The 15,459-nt window shown below is 53.9% G+C and overlaps 1 pseudogene; it reads right to left on the reverse strand.

Annotated features, from left to right (window-relative positions):
• LOC133361166 (ephrin type-A receptor 4-like) overlaps window positions 1-13,565 on the reverse strand; it is a 36,880-nt pseudogene extending 23,315 nt beyond the window's left edge.
• Window positions 13,566-15,459: the final 1,894 nt, after the last annotated feature.

Genomic DNA, 15,459 nt, shown 5'->3' on the forward strand with positions numbered 1-15,459 from the left:
AGACGGACAGAAAATATGGCATCTGTGCAGGACCACATCCACACACATACACACACCCACACATACACATCCACACACCCCCACACACACACATCCACAACAACAACCGCCATTCGCCACTAAGTACACACACACACGTACACACACACGTACACACACGTACACACACACACGTACACACACACACACGTACACACACACACACGTACACACACACACACACACAGTACACACACACACACATACACACACACACGTACACACACGTACACACACACACGTACACACACTCCACCCACCTCTGCACGTCACCTCCGCGCCTCCTCCCGCTCCCCGCTCACCGTCCGCTCGTTCCCCCCTCCTCCTCCTGCCCCCCCTCCCCACCACCTCCTCCACCTCCTCCACCTCCTCCACCTCCTCCACCTCCACCTCGTCCACCTCCACCTCCTGGTAGCCGGGCCGGCACCCGCAGCTGCCGATCGGCACCAGCCACTCGCCGTCGGCGCTGCAAAACATCCGCGGCGGCGGGGGCAGAGGCGCCGGCGCGCCCCCCGTCACGGCCGCCTTTGTCTCCCCTCCCCCCGGCGAGGAGGCGGAGGAGGGGGGCAGGCTCTCGGGCCTCGGCGCGTTCGAGAGGGGGGCCGGACGGAGCGCCGCTCGGAGGTTCTGGGGGGCCCCTTGCGGCAGGGGTCCCGCGTTGGGGGCGCACTGCCCCTGGCACCTGTCCACAAAGACGAAGATCCCCTCGTGTAGCCTCGGCAGACTGTTGGGGCAAGTGCTGTTAGCGGGCAGCACCTGTGAAGGCCGGAACGGCACACGAGGGGTGGGTGGCCAGCACCACGCCCGGCCGACTTCGTCTCTCCGGTGGCGATGTTTACTACACACCGGCTACTCAGTTGAGGCGACCTAGGGGAGGCCCAGGACCAGTTCAGAATAATCGTCACACAGGCAGAGTCTCTCTCTCACTCTCCCTCTCTCTGTCTCTCTCTTTGTCTCTCTCTGTCTCTCACTCTCCTTCTCAGTCTCTCTGTCTCTCTCTCTGTCTCTCTGTTTCCCATACCCCACATCTCTCATACGTGTGCGTGTTGAACTTCTTTCGCACCATACGTAGCCCTCCCCACCACCGCCGCTGCCCACCTCCACGAGCGACGAGGCGTCGGCCCCCGCCACCGTCTGCGGGAAGCGCGTGAGGCCGCGCCGCGTCGCCGGGCAGCGCTTGTAGAAGAGGCGCAGCGACAGGAGGGCCACGCAGGCCCCCACGTCCTGCAGGGCCACCAGGACGCGCGGCCCCGACAGCGGGCCCAGCTCCCGCACCTCGGTGTTCAGCTTCAGCACCCGCTCGCCCACGTCCACCTACGCCGGGAGATGGGGCGGTGACAGGAGCCGTGAAGGATGGTCGAACGGTGGACCGGGGTCCAGATTTCCCCACACGGCAGCGGAGAGCCGGGCGCGGAGCCTTGACTAGGCCTCGGCCGCCGCACCTCGGCACTCGGCTTCGGCGCCCGCTCGCCACACGTCCACCTACGTGGAGACATTGGGTGGCGGCGACCGGAGTGGTGAAGTATGGTCAAAGAAGCGACCACAGAGTGGGGAGGCCTTCACGAAGGTTAGAAGTTCATCTCGGAATTGGGAGTTAGCGGTCAAGATCAGAGTCGTGGTTACGGGGTATGTCTAGGGGTTAGCGGTAGGGTTAGGTATAGCAGTTAGCGCCGGTCTAGGGGTTAGGGTTTGGTGTAAGGCTTAGTGGCAGGTCTGGGGATTAGGCTCAGGGCAGTGCTCTTCATTGCGAGGCTCGCGGGCCACTGGCGGTTGCCCCTGGTGGCCTCTCGTGCGGGTGGTGGGTGCTGCTGTCAACCCCCCCGTGGCTTCAAGCAGAGTGACGGCCCTCACACCGGCGAGCCTAGTCACAGGTAGGCCCTGGGAGTCGGAATTGTTGTTTGCGACGGCTCAGAATCCACGCAGTCGACTCCAACCAACCCGCGGGCCATAATCGGCCCACCGGCGGTTGGGGGGGGGGGGAATTCCACATTGCCAGGGCGGGCGCCAGTCCGTCCGCGCGACCGGTGAGCGGCGATCGGGGTCACCAAAAACGGGGGGGGGGGGGGGGGCAGCAGCATTAACGTGGCCCCGGGGGGCAGGGACGGGGGTGGTTAATGGCCGGGGCAATCCGTCCCATCGTCTCATTATCAGCTCATGTCGTTAACCCTGCCAGGGCTGATTAAGCGAGAGCAGATGGCGCAGAACTCCGCCGCCGTGAGCGCGATTGATTAATTAACGAGCCCGGGATAATCACTGGGGGAGGAGGGGGGGGGGGGCTCATGATGACCGTGGCATTGATACCCAGAAGCCGTCCTCGCAGCGGCGGTGGCTTTTGGCTCAGCGATCGAACAAATACGGTGACCGCATCGCACACTCTCAGATGCTATCTACCCTACACTACACACTACACTACACACTAAACACTATACACTACACTATACACTACACACTACACTAAACACTACACTACACACTACACTAAACACTACACACTACACTACACTATACACTACACTACTATACACAATACACTACATTATACACTACACTATACACTACACTACTATACACTATACACTACATACTACACTAAACACTACACTATACACTACACTACTATACACAATACACTACACTATACACTACACTACTATGCACAATACACTACACACTAGTGCTGTACTAGTGACGAATTGGCACGTTCTGTTTACGTGACAACCCTCACCAGTTGGCCGTGTCGGGTGGTGGCGGGTTTAACGACACAACGTTTATAGACTTACGCGATCTCACCCACAGCAACCTCGACACTGTGGACCACATCGGTCGCGAAATCCTCCCACGCGTCATAGACACTCACAGACCCCCCCCCAGACCCCCCCGGACCCCCCCCCCCGGCCCCCCCCCCCGGCCCCCCCTCTGCCCCCCCCCGGCCCCCCCTCTGCCCCCCCCCCGGCCCCCCCTCGGCCCCCCCCAGACCCCCCAGCCCCCCCCCCCGGTAACCTGCGTGAAGCTCTCATCGGCGGCGATGGTGTCGATCTTGACGAGGCCGTCCTCGCTGAGCGGCGTCTCCCCGCCGCCCCCGGCGCCGCCCGCGCCCCCCTCCTCCCCGAAGTAGAGGTTGAAGGTCTCCTTGCAGGTGCCGGGCACGCCGGGGATGCTGCCGCAGTCGCGCAGCGTGAAGCGCAGCTCGAGCAGCAGGCGGCGCGCCGGGCCCCGCGGCACCGCCGGGGAGCGCAGCCAGTTGCTCTGCCCCGGGGGCGACATCACGTTGCACACCTGGAAGGTGCGCAGCGGGCGGTTGTGCTCGTCGATCTCGCTGATCTCCTCCCACTGCGGGGGAGGAAGGGGGGGGTAAGTGGGGGGGTAAGTGGGGGGGTAAGTGGGGGGGAGACATGGGGGGGGGGGACATGGGGGTGGGGGGTAAGTGGGGGGCAGAAAGTGGGGAGGCAAGGTGCTGATTGGTGGGTTGTGCACGGCGATCTTGCTTGAGAAACACACACCACCACACACATCACCCACATCACACCACACACACACCACACACACACACCACACACACACCACACACACACCACACACACCAAACACACCACACACACACCACACACACACCACACACACACCACACACACACATCACACCACACACACACCACACACACACCACACACACACATCACACCACACACACACCACACACACTCCACACACACACACCCCCCACACACACCAAACACACACCACACGCACATAGAGAGTCACAGACTCACATAGAGACCCATAGACTTACACTGAGACCCACAGACTCACACAGAGACCCACAGACTCACACAGAGACCCACAGACTCACACAGAGACCCACAGACTCACACAGAGACCCACAGACTCACACAGAGACCCACAGACTCACACAGAGACCCACAGACTCACACATGGCCGGGTTTGTGGCTCAGCGCGCTAACCGCTGCGCCACCGCTCCCCACTCACCCAGACACACAAAGACAAAGTTCCCCCCGGTAGCCTTCGCAGACTGTTGGGGCAAGTTCCGTTAGCACGCACCACGTGTCATCTACCCCCTCCCGCCCGCCTCCCCCCTCCCCCAATCTGTCTCCCTCCCTCGTTAATTAGTGGCCCAATTAAGCGACAGTAGCACTCCCCTCCCTCCCCCCGGCAACGGTTGAACACCCCCCGTGAATTCACCCCCCCCCCTCACCCCCCCCACACTGTCCCCGATCATCTCCTGCGGCAATCCGCGGACATTCCACATTGCTGTGACGGGCGCCTGAACCGTGCACACGCAGGCCCGGCCAGAAACGTTTTGTTGAGTCGGGCACCGGAGGTGCATCGCATTCAGTCAGCCGATCATCACTTAAAGGTCGATAAATTAAGGAGCTATTTGGGGGGTGGGGGGGGGGGGCTGTCAAGACATTTGTTGTCCGTCGTTAGCCCCCCCCATTATGAGGCCTGGGCCCCCCACCTTGTCAATTGTTTGAGTTTTGAAAACGAATTTCTGTAGAACTGCTCCTGGTTGTTGTTGTTGTGGTTGTTGTTGTTGTGTTTAGTTTGTTGTCCTTCCCTCCGCACACTCAGAATAGCAAAGGTTGGCTACGTACGGTGCGAAAGAAGTTAAACATTTACACAAACAATAGACGCCCTTCACTATCCTTCAAGATCACACACATCAGCGTGTGTGTGTGTGTTTATGTTACACAAGAGGTCACATGCAAACTGCAAAGAGCTGGACAATCCGCAACACTCGTGAGCAACACACATTTAACAATGACTCCAAGCTCTGCAGTCCTCTATCTATTCAGCGTCTCATGGGCAGCAGGGTCAAGCCTTGGTAGAGACAATCCTGGGGAACTGTGTGTGATGTACAATGCTCAAGGCGAAACCGGTCCGGAGTTCGATGAATGGCATCGGTCCAAGCAAGCCGGACTCTGCCGCCGCTGCTGCTGAGACACTGAACGTGGAAACTGGTCCTGAGTCTCACCATTGGAACCTCATTTGCCAGTAAAAAATATGATAATTGGTTTTTTACCCTTATATCTGGCAACAAAACTGACACCATTTTTTACAAGGAGTCATGTTTGCACAGACCACAATACCTGCAGTCATAATGCAAACAAAAAACATAACTCTGATAATGTATGCACTGTCCCTTGAAGTTGATTGGTCCACACCCGAGACAGCTTTCCTTAGAGCCTAGTCTCACATGGGTTGGACCTAAGGAAAGCTGTCTCGGGTGTGGACCAATCAACTTCAAGGACAGTGCACATACATTATCAGAGTTATGTTTTTTGCATTATGACTGCAGGTATTGTGGGGTCTATGTAAACATGACTCCTTGTAAAAAAAGGTGTCAGTTTTGTTGCCAGATAGAAGGGTAAAAAAACAATTATCATTGGTCCTGAGTCTGGCTGTATGACACCAATGGCACCAGTCCAAGCAAGCCGGACTCTGCTGCTGCTGCTGATGATGATGAGACACGGAACGTGGAAGCCACTCGGGTCGAGTTGGTTTACGTTCAACCAACGCTGTTGATGGGACGCCTTGTGGCTGACGGGAAGTGTGAACAAAGCAAAAGATGACGGAATTATCTTCTTGGTTCTTTCGGTAAAGTCACGTAGAAGGGAAGTAATAAAATAATAAAAAATAAAACATAATAAAATAATTCTCACGACGTTTCAGCTACAACGCAAGCAGCCGTCTTCACCTGAGAATTATTTTATTATGTTTTATTTTTATTATTTTATTACTTCCCTTCTACGTGACTTTACCGAAAGAACCAAGAAGATGAATTCCTACAGTCACGAAAGCTTTAAATCGAAATGACGGAATTAATGAATGCACTCTGGGTTGACGATTAAATCAACCGCGAAAATTACGATGTCGCATCACCACGATTAGCGACAATTTTCTCGCAGAATATCGCGAGGGGGAAGCACCAAGTAAGTGGATAACGGCCGGTTATGTCGAGCTTAGACCATCATCATCATCACCAGCACAACAACAACAATAATTACTATTACGACGACGACGACGACTCCGTATCCTTGTAGCTGCGGCGGCATCGTCCTGCGATGGGAACTCCGTCTCGGTCGCTCATCGCCGAGGAGCCCCCCACAGGACGAGAGGGGGGGGGGTGCGGCGGTGGCGGATACCCAAACATTTCCCCGAGCTCTCACGGACCTCTGGGTGTATTAATTTAACCCTCTCCTGTTCCGTCCACCCACGTAGTGGAAGGGAGTGAGATGGAACAGATGGAGATTAGTCCACCCACGTAGTGGAAGGGAGTGAGATGGAACAGATGGGGATTAGGCCACCCACGTAGTGGAAGGGAGTGAGATGGAACAGATGGAGATTAGTCCACCCACGTAGTGGAAGGGAGTGAGATGGAACAGATGGGGATTAGTCCACCCACGTAGTGGAAGGGAGTGAGATGGAACAGATGGGGATTAGTCCACCCACGTAGTGGAAGGGAGTGAGATGGAACAGATGGGGATTAGTCCACCCACGTAGTGTAAGGGAGTGAGATGGAACAGATGGGGATTAGTCCACCCACGTAGTGGAAGGGAGTGAGATGGAACAGATGGAGATTAGTCCACCCACGTAGTGGAAGGGAGTGAGATGGAACAGATGGAGATTAGTCCACCCACGTAGTGGAAGGGAGTGAGATGGAATAGATGGAGATTAGTTCACCCTCTTTGCTGTACCGCCCTCTACTGGCAGGTGAAGCCCACGCTGAGCTCAACGAAGCGGCTCATCGCGTGGAAATGTCGAGCGGCCAAAAACTCCAAACGCGTCGCGACGTTTTTCCTTCTTCTTAAAGAAGGAAAAACCGGAGGACCTGGAGAAAAGTCCACGCGACCACGGAGAGAGAGACGCAAACTCCAAATATACAGCAGCAGCAGGCATCGTCAGGGTCGGGATGGAACCCACGACCTCCTGCACACCAGGCGAGGTAGTCAACATCTCCTAGCCACCGTGATGATGAGAGACACGCAAACTCCAAGTATACAGCAGCAGGCGTCAGGGTCGGGATGGAACCCACGACCTCCTGCACACCAGGCGAGGTAGTTAACATCTCATAGCCACCACGGCAAGGGAATGCACTGAGAGGCTGTTGTCCGCGGCAGGGGAGATGGAGCGAGATGAGATCCGCTGATGGTGCGGAGTCGAGAGCCAGGCACTGGTGGGGGGGGGGGGGGGGAGGCTTTCATACAGCAGTGGATAGACCATGGCTGCTGCTGCAGATGATGATGATAGTGTTGCATAATCACCACACTGTGGAACTCCGCCCTTGCCAATTCACTGCAGATTTTCTTTCGTCCCTCCAGAGTAGAAACCCCTCCCACCCGGCCTCCCTCAGCGCCCCCCACTACACGCAGCGCTGTGTATATTTGTGTCAATCAGCTAATGAGTTGTCGTCGTGAATCCCCCCTCCCCCCCCCCTTTAATCATCGCCGAGATTTGTGTCAATCGCCGCAGAATCGTCAACAACGTCTCCGGGTCAATCACGGCAGAGCTGTCGTCCCTCGCGAGTGCCCCCCCGGCCACCCCACCGCTCCCTCGTGTGACAGTGAGCAGCGCAGTTATTGTCAAAGTGTCGTCCCGTGCCCCCTCCACTCCTCCCCGCTTAGTTACAGGCGGGCTGAGCCGAGCGCGATCCCAGTTGCAACGCCGATTCGATCTCGCGCTCTTTGTCCTGGAGGTTTTTTTTTTAGTTTTCTACAATTTTTTTTTAAATCGAAATAAACGAAAATCTACAAAGTGCTCACGGAGTGAGAAACACGCAGCTTTGTCGTCCCTCGCGATGCCCCCCTCCCCCTTAGAGCCCCCCCCCATCACCAAATTTACGTCGATCGCTGTATCCTGTCGTACCTCCAGAGCCCCCCTGATTACCAGGCCCTTGATCGTCCCCTCCAGAGTCCCCCCCATGGCAACAATAAAACAATAACACCGCAGAGGAGCCGATCCATACATTAGTATCCGGCGATGCTGCGGCTGCTACTGCCGCTGCGTCTGGCAGCAGCAACAAATCAACAATAGTCGACGTTTCGGGCAATGGCCCTACTTCACAGCACGTGTCATTGCGTCATGAGACCCGTGTCGTCATCTTTTATGAAGGGTCGCATGTTATATATCTATTTTTTTATTTCAAGGCCACACAACGCAATGATTTTGACGTTGTAATGATCACTGCAGACGCCGTCGTCCCTCCAAAGCCCCCCCAAAGCCCCCCCATTCGCAGTCACCGCCCTTCCCTGTCCCCCCATGGTACTCTAACAACGCTGCAGCCCCCCCCATCTCTCTATACCACCATTGGTCACGAGGTCAATAAACTGAGAAATTGGTCGTCCCTCCAGAGCCCCCCTCCCCTGATGAGGCGGTCTCCATTGCCTCGGGGTCAATGATTACAGATTTGTCGTCCTTCCAAAACAACCCATCCCCACCTCCCCCCGCCTCCGGTCGTAATCGTCATTCTGTCGTCCCTCCAGAGGACGATTCAACCCCCTCGCACCCCCCTCCACCCCCCCTGCCCCCACCACCCCTCCCTCTGCATTGTCTTGGGGTCAATCAGCGCAGAGATTTGTCGTCCCTCGCGATCCCCCCTGCTCTGTCAGAGCCCCCCCCCCCCTCACCAAGGGGGGCATCGTAATTAAGGAACTTGGATTAATGAGCTCCTCTCCCCAGGGGGTGGGGGGAGAGGGGGGTGGGGGGGTCGAGGGGAGGGGTTCGGGGGGTCCGGGGGGGGTCCGGGGGGGGGTCCGGGGGAGGGGTTAAAGAAAACAAGGTCACGTGGTCTCATTGTAATGAGCTTCGCGTTCAGAGCGCCAATTGTTCAATGATTGTTACAATTGTACAATGATTGTTAAGTCGCATCGTGTACAACAATAATAACAATTACTTGGCATTATACTAATGACGGTATTGTGATGTAGTTGTGTGTGGTGTTGTATTTCTCGAGATTGTCTCGCAGAAGTGTGCGAGATTTACATAAAATGTATGGCACAGCACAATTACGACACTTATCCTGAACACTGAATATTTAAATATCATACTTAGTAATGATGACGGTGTATTATGCTATTGTAAGAGTGTACATGGTTAGATACACAATATGATATAACACTTAGATAATGTATTACGTAATACACACTAGAGATGATTTTTATTGTGCTATGTAAAATATAATGTATAATTAAGTGTAAACACTTGCAGATATAGGCAATTAGATGATGATTATTTAGATATTACGAGAGTATTAAATTGCAGTATATAGTATACTATGGTGCGAAGGATAATATATTACAATTCATGAATTACAGTTATAATACTACAATGTAGGACTGACAATTACACTATTTAATATATTATATTAATACAATTCATGAATTACAGTTATAATACTACAATGTAGGACTGACAATTACACTATTTAATATATTATATTAATACAATTCGTGAATTACAATTACCCTATATAATATCGTATATTTAATACAATTTATGAATCACAAATGCGTACACCAGATATGCAGTTTCCAATATTAATAATAATTGACGTATAATTAGCATACAAACATGTGTACATTACACATTTTATATTAATATTTTTTTACATTTTATATTGTAAATGTTGGTTTATATATTTACTGTGCCACAACTATGGAGGAGCGGTGGGGCAGTGGTTAGCGCTACGCTACGAACCCGGCCACCTGAGTTGGATTCCCGCTCACGGCCAACACCGCCAGTGACGATTTTCTGAACCGGTCCTAAGCCACCCCTAGGTCGACTCGGCCTCAAATGAGTAGCTGGTGCGGTGTGTAGTAAACATCGCCACTGGGGAGACAAAGGCGGCCGGGCGTGGTGCTGGCCACCCCCCACCCCCTCGTGTGCCACAGCGCCAGCAGCCTTCACAGGTGCTGCTCGCGGACGGCACTTGCCCCAACGCTCTGTCGCAGGCTACACGGGGGATCTTTGTCTTTGTGTGCCCAGCCACCGCATGCCCAAGCAGCTTCTGTCGCCGGATAGAGGGGAGGGGGGGGCTACACGGGCTGCTGCAACAGCAGGAGAAGAGATGGAGCTGATGGAGCTGATGGGGTAGGGAAGGTGAATTGTGGAGCTGAGTGGACTTGCCGATGAGCGGTACCAGCGGTGTCGAGATCGGCCTCTGTGGAGGAGGCTCGTGAAGGACGCTACTGGGCAGTTGGAGGCAGTCGCCCTCCAGCAACAGCGGAGGGCGGAGGAGCGACGCTCACAACAACGAGCGGAGTGCCGGGCGGATAAAACGCAGCGAGGTGACAGTCGAGAGCACAGGTGGTGCATCTGCCAGTCATCTCAGTCAACCCATGGCACCTGCTGGGTGTGTCCCGTGACCTCCTGCACCTAGCCTGGCACAGCGGTGCATCTGGCAGTCATCTCAGTCAACCCATGGCACCTGCTGGGTGTGTCCCGTGACCTCCTGCACCTAGCCTGGCACAGCGGTGCATCTGCCAGTCATCTCAGTCAACCCATGCCACGTGCTGGGTGTGTCCCGTGACCTCCTGCGCCTAGCCTGGCACAGCGGTGCATCTGCCAGTCATCTCAGTCAACCCATGGCACCTGCTGGGTGTGTCCCGTGACCTCCTGCACCTAGCCTGGCACAGTGGTGCATCTGCCAGTCATCTCAGTCAACCCATGGCACCTGCTGGGTGTGTCCCGTGACCTCCTGTTAGCGAACCTGCGACACTTCACATGATAGCCTCAAAGTGCACCTAGCCTGGCACAGGCTCGGTGCGAGCGGTGGTGCAGTGGTTAGCGCGCTGAGCTACGGACGCTACAGAGACCCGAGTTGGATTCCCGCTCACGGCCAACACGAGTGGCGAATGTTTAAACCGCTCCTGGGTCTCAACACACTGGAGAGACAAAGGCGGCCGGGCGTGGTGCTGGCCACCCACCACCTCGTGCGCCGTGCCAGCAGCCTTAACAGGTGCTCGCTAGCAGCACTTGCCCCTACAGTCTGTTAAGGCTATCCGGGGGATCTTTGTGCCCACGTGTGCCCACGTGTGTGTACTTACTCCATTGTCGGGGTAGGTTGTCCACCCTTGGTCTTTGTGTCCCGACATCGTGTTCAGGAGGTCCACTGCACGGGCACAGCACACCACGCTGGGTTACACACACACCCCGACGTCACACGTGGCGTGTGTGTGTGTGTGTATGTGTGTGTGTCTATGTGTGTGTTTGTGTGTCTATGTGTGTGTGTCTATGTGTGTGTCTATGTGTTTGTGTCTATGTGTGTGTGTCTATGTGTGTGTGTGTCTATGTATGTGTGTGTCTATGTGTGTGTGTCTATGTCTGTGTGTGTGTCTATGTGTGTGTGTGTATGTGTCTGTGTGTGTGTCTATGTGGGGAGCGGTGGTGTAACGGTTAGCGCGCTGCGTGTGCTACGAACCTGGCGACCCGGGTTCGATTCCCACTCACGGCAAACACCAGTGACGATTTTTTTAACCGGTCCTGGGCCTCCCCTAGGTCGACTCAGCCTCAAATGAGTACCTGGTGCGATGTGTAAACATCGCCGCTAGGGAGACGAAGGCGGTCGGGCGTGGTGCTGGCCACCCACCCCCTCGTGTACCGTTCCGGCCTTCATAGGCGCTCGCTAACAGCACTTGCCCCTACAGTCTGTTAAGGCTACACGGGGGATATTTTATCTTTATGTGTGTGTGTCTATGTGTGTGTCTATGTGTGTGTGTGTGTGTCTATGTGTGTGTGTCTATGTGTGTGTGTCTATGTGTATGTCTATGTCTGTGCGTGTGTGTGTGTCTATGTGTGTGTATGTGTGTGTGTGTGTCTATGTCTGTGTGTGTGTCTATGTCTGTGTGTGTGCCCACCTCCGATAGTGAACCTCTCCCCTCTCGTCTCTTATAACGGCGCCGTATCTCTGCATCGGCCCGATCTTCCCGTAAATCCCGCGGCAGACTGTGTGGCCCACACCCACTCCGACCGTCCTCCCCTCTCGTCTCGAGCTCTCTTATCCACATCAGCCCAATCCTTCCGTAAATCACGTGGCGCTCTGCGTGTGCCAGCCAGCCCGACCCTGAAACCTTTCGTCTCGAGATCTCTAATCTGCATCGGCCCAATCCTCCTGTAAATCGCGCGGCTGACTGCGTGGGCCACTCCGACTCTGAATATCTCCCCCCGTCAGCCAGGCACACGGGATCTCCCTGTACACCCAGGTCATGCCTCACGTATATCACGGGGCTGACGGTAAATCACGTGGCTTGTGTGAGTGTTTGGCCATCCCCACTGTGAGCCTCTCTCCTTTCGTCTATAGATCTATGTGTCGACATCAGCTCAAGCCTCTCGTACACCACGTGGCTTGCGTGAGTTGTGAGGTGTGTGGCCTCCCCGACTCTCCCCGCCCAGCCCCCTACCCTGCTGCTGATGCTGTGCATCACACACAGAGACCAGGACATTGAGACCAGGACATTGAGACACTGAGACCAGGACATTGAGACACTGAGACCAGGAGACAGAGACCAGGACATTGAGACCAGGACATTGAGACCAGGACACAGAGACCAGGACACTGAGACCAGGACATTGAGACCAGGACATTGAGACCAGGACATTGAGACCAGGACATTGATACACTGAGACCAGGACACAGAGACCAGGACACCGAGACCAGGACACAGAGACCAGGACACAGAGACCAGGACACTGAGACCAGGACACTGAGACCAGGACATTGAGACCAGGACATTGAGACACTGAGACCAGGACACAGAGACACTGAGACCAGGACACAGAGACCAGGACACAGAGACCAGGACATTGAGACCAGGACATTGAGACTAGGACACAGAGACCAGGACACTGAGACCAGGACACAGAGACCAGGACACTGAGACCAGGACACAGAGACCAGGGCACTGAGACCAGGACATTGAGACCAGGACATTGAGACCAGGACACAAAGACCAGGACACAGAAACATTGAGACCAGGACATTGAGACCAGGAGACAGAGACCAGGACACGGAGACCAGGACACTGAGACCAGGACATTGAGACCAGGACATTGAGACACTGAGACCAGGCCACATAGACCAGGACATTGAGACCAGGACACAGAGACCAGGACACAGAAACCAGGACACAGAGACCAGGACACTGAGACCAGGACATTGAGACCAGGACATTGAGACACTGAGACCAGGACACATAGACCAGGACATTGAGACCAGGACACAGAGACCAGGACACAGAGACCAGGAAATTGAGACACAGAGACCAGGAGACAGAGACCAAGACATTGAGACCAGGACATTGAGACACAAGGTGTCCCCGAAGGGCGTTTTAAGAATATTTTACCTTCATTGAGCTGAGACGCTCCGTGGCCACGTCTGCTCAACATCGCCACCACCGCCGCCACCACCGCCGCCGTGATCCTCATCATCGCCATCATCTCGGCCCGTGGGCTTGCGGCCGCGGTCTTCACGATGGCACGGTTCTGCGTCCTGGAGGTCGACTTTGCTGCTCGCTGTCTAAACGTTTCGGACGTTCCGAAGACTTTCGCTTTTGGTCCTGGTGTGGATGTTATTGTGTCTGTGTTTATGTGTGTGTATGTGTGTATGTATGTGTGTCTCTGTGTTTATGTGTGTGTATGTGTGTGTATGTGTGTGTGTGTTTATGTGTGTCTCTGTGTTTATGTGTGTGTATGTGTTTATGTATGTGTATGTGTGTGTATGTCTGTGTGTCTCTGTGTTTATGTGGGTGTATGTGTGTATGTATGTGTCTGTATGTCTGTGTGTCTCTGTGTTTATGTGGGTGTATGTGTGTATGTATGTGTCTGTGTGTGTATGTCTGTGTGTCTCTGTGTTTATGTGGGTGTATGTGTGTATGTATGTGTGTGTATGTCTGTGTGTCTCTGTGTTTATGTGGGTGTATGTGTGTATGTATGTGTGTGTATGTCTGTGTGTCTCTGTGTTTATGTGGGTGTATGTGTGTATGTATGTGTCTGTATGTCTGTGTGTCTCTGTGTTTATGTGGGTGTATGTGTGTATGTATGTGTCTGTATGTCTGTGTGTCTCTGTGTTTATGTGGGTGTATGTGTGTATGTATGTGTCTGTATGTCTGTGTGTCTCTGTGTTTATGTGGGTGTATGTGTGTATGTATGTGTCTGTATGTCTGTGTGTCTCTGTGTGTGTATGTGTGTCTGTGTGTGTATGTCTGTGTGTCTCTGTGTGTATGTGTGTCTCTGTGTGTATGTGTGTCTGTGTGTGTGTATGTCTGTGTGTCTCTGTATGTGTATGTCTCTGTGTGTGTATGTCTGTGTGTCTCTGTGTGTGTATGTGTGTCTGTGTGTCTATGTGTGTGTATGTGTGTCTGTGTGTGTATGTCTGTGTGTCTGTGTATGTGTGTGCGTGTCTGTGTGTGTCTGTGTGTTTGTGTCTGTGTGCCTGTGTGTCTGTGTATGTGTGTTTGTGTGTCTGTTTGTGTGTCTGTCTGTGTGCGTCTGTGTGTGTTTACGTGTGTGTGTCTGTGTGTATCTGTGTATGTGTGTCTATGTATCTGTGTGTGTTTGTGTGTGTCTGTCGTTGTTTGTGTGTGTCTGTGTGTTTCTGTGTGTGTATCTGTGTGTCTGTGTGTGTCTGTGTCTGTGTGTGTCTGTCTGTATCTGTGTGTGTGTGTCTGTGTGCCTATGTGTGTGTGTATCTGTGTCTGCGTGGCTGTATATCTGTGTGCCTGATCTGTGTGTCTGTGTGTGTCTATGTATCTGTGTGTGTGTATGTGTGTGTCTGTTTGCGTGTGACTGTGTGTGTCTTTGTGTGTGTGTGTGTCTGTGTGTGACTGTGTGTCTCTGTGTGTGACTGTGCGTGTCTTTGTGTGTGTGTGTGTATGTCTATGTATCTGTGTGTGTCTGCGTGTTCCTGTCTGTTAAAACTACGGTTGGGGAGGGGAGGGGTTTTATAATCTGCGTAAAGTGACTATCATATGCAATGATTATGTTTATATCGTATTCTTATAGCCTATCATAACTACGATATACAATCGCTCTTACGATTGGTGATGTTAATTGCTATGTTAATGTTCGTATGCTAATGAGGTGACCAATATTATTATTATTGCTTCTGTCTTGGTGCGGGCAGAGGTTTGTGTTTTCTTCTCTTGTCTGCGAACACAAGGGTCAAGGGTGTGGAGTCAGATTGGGTGCGCTAACCATTGCGCCACCGCTCTTCCCGTAGTATGGACAAAGATCCCCCGTATAGCCTTCACCAGGCTGTTGGGGTAAGTGCTGTCAGCGAGTTAGGGTGCTGTGGCCAACACCGCCGCGCACCACCGCCTTTGTCTCCCCAGTGGCGATGTTTACTACACACACCGCTACACCAGGTACCTATTTGAGGCTGAGTCGACCTAGGGGAGGCCCAGGACCG

Source organism: Lethenteron reissneri, chromosome 71, assembly GCF_015708825.2.
Source record: "Lethenteron reissneri isolate LAM-NWPU_2019-01 chromosome 71, ASM1570882v1, whole genome shotgun sequence".
Taxonomy (NCBI): domain Eukaryota; kingdom Metazoa; phylum Chordata; class Hyperoartia; order Petromyzontiformes; family Petromyzontidae; genus Lethenteron; species Lethenteron reissneri.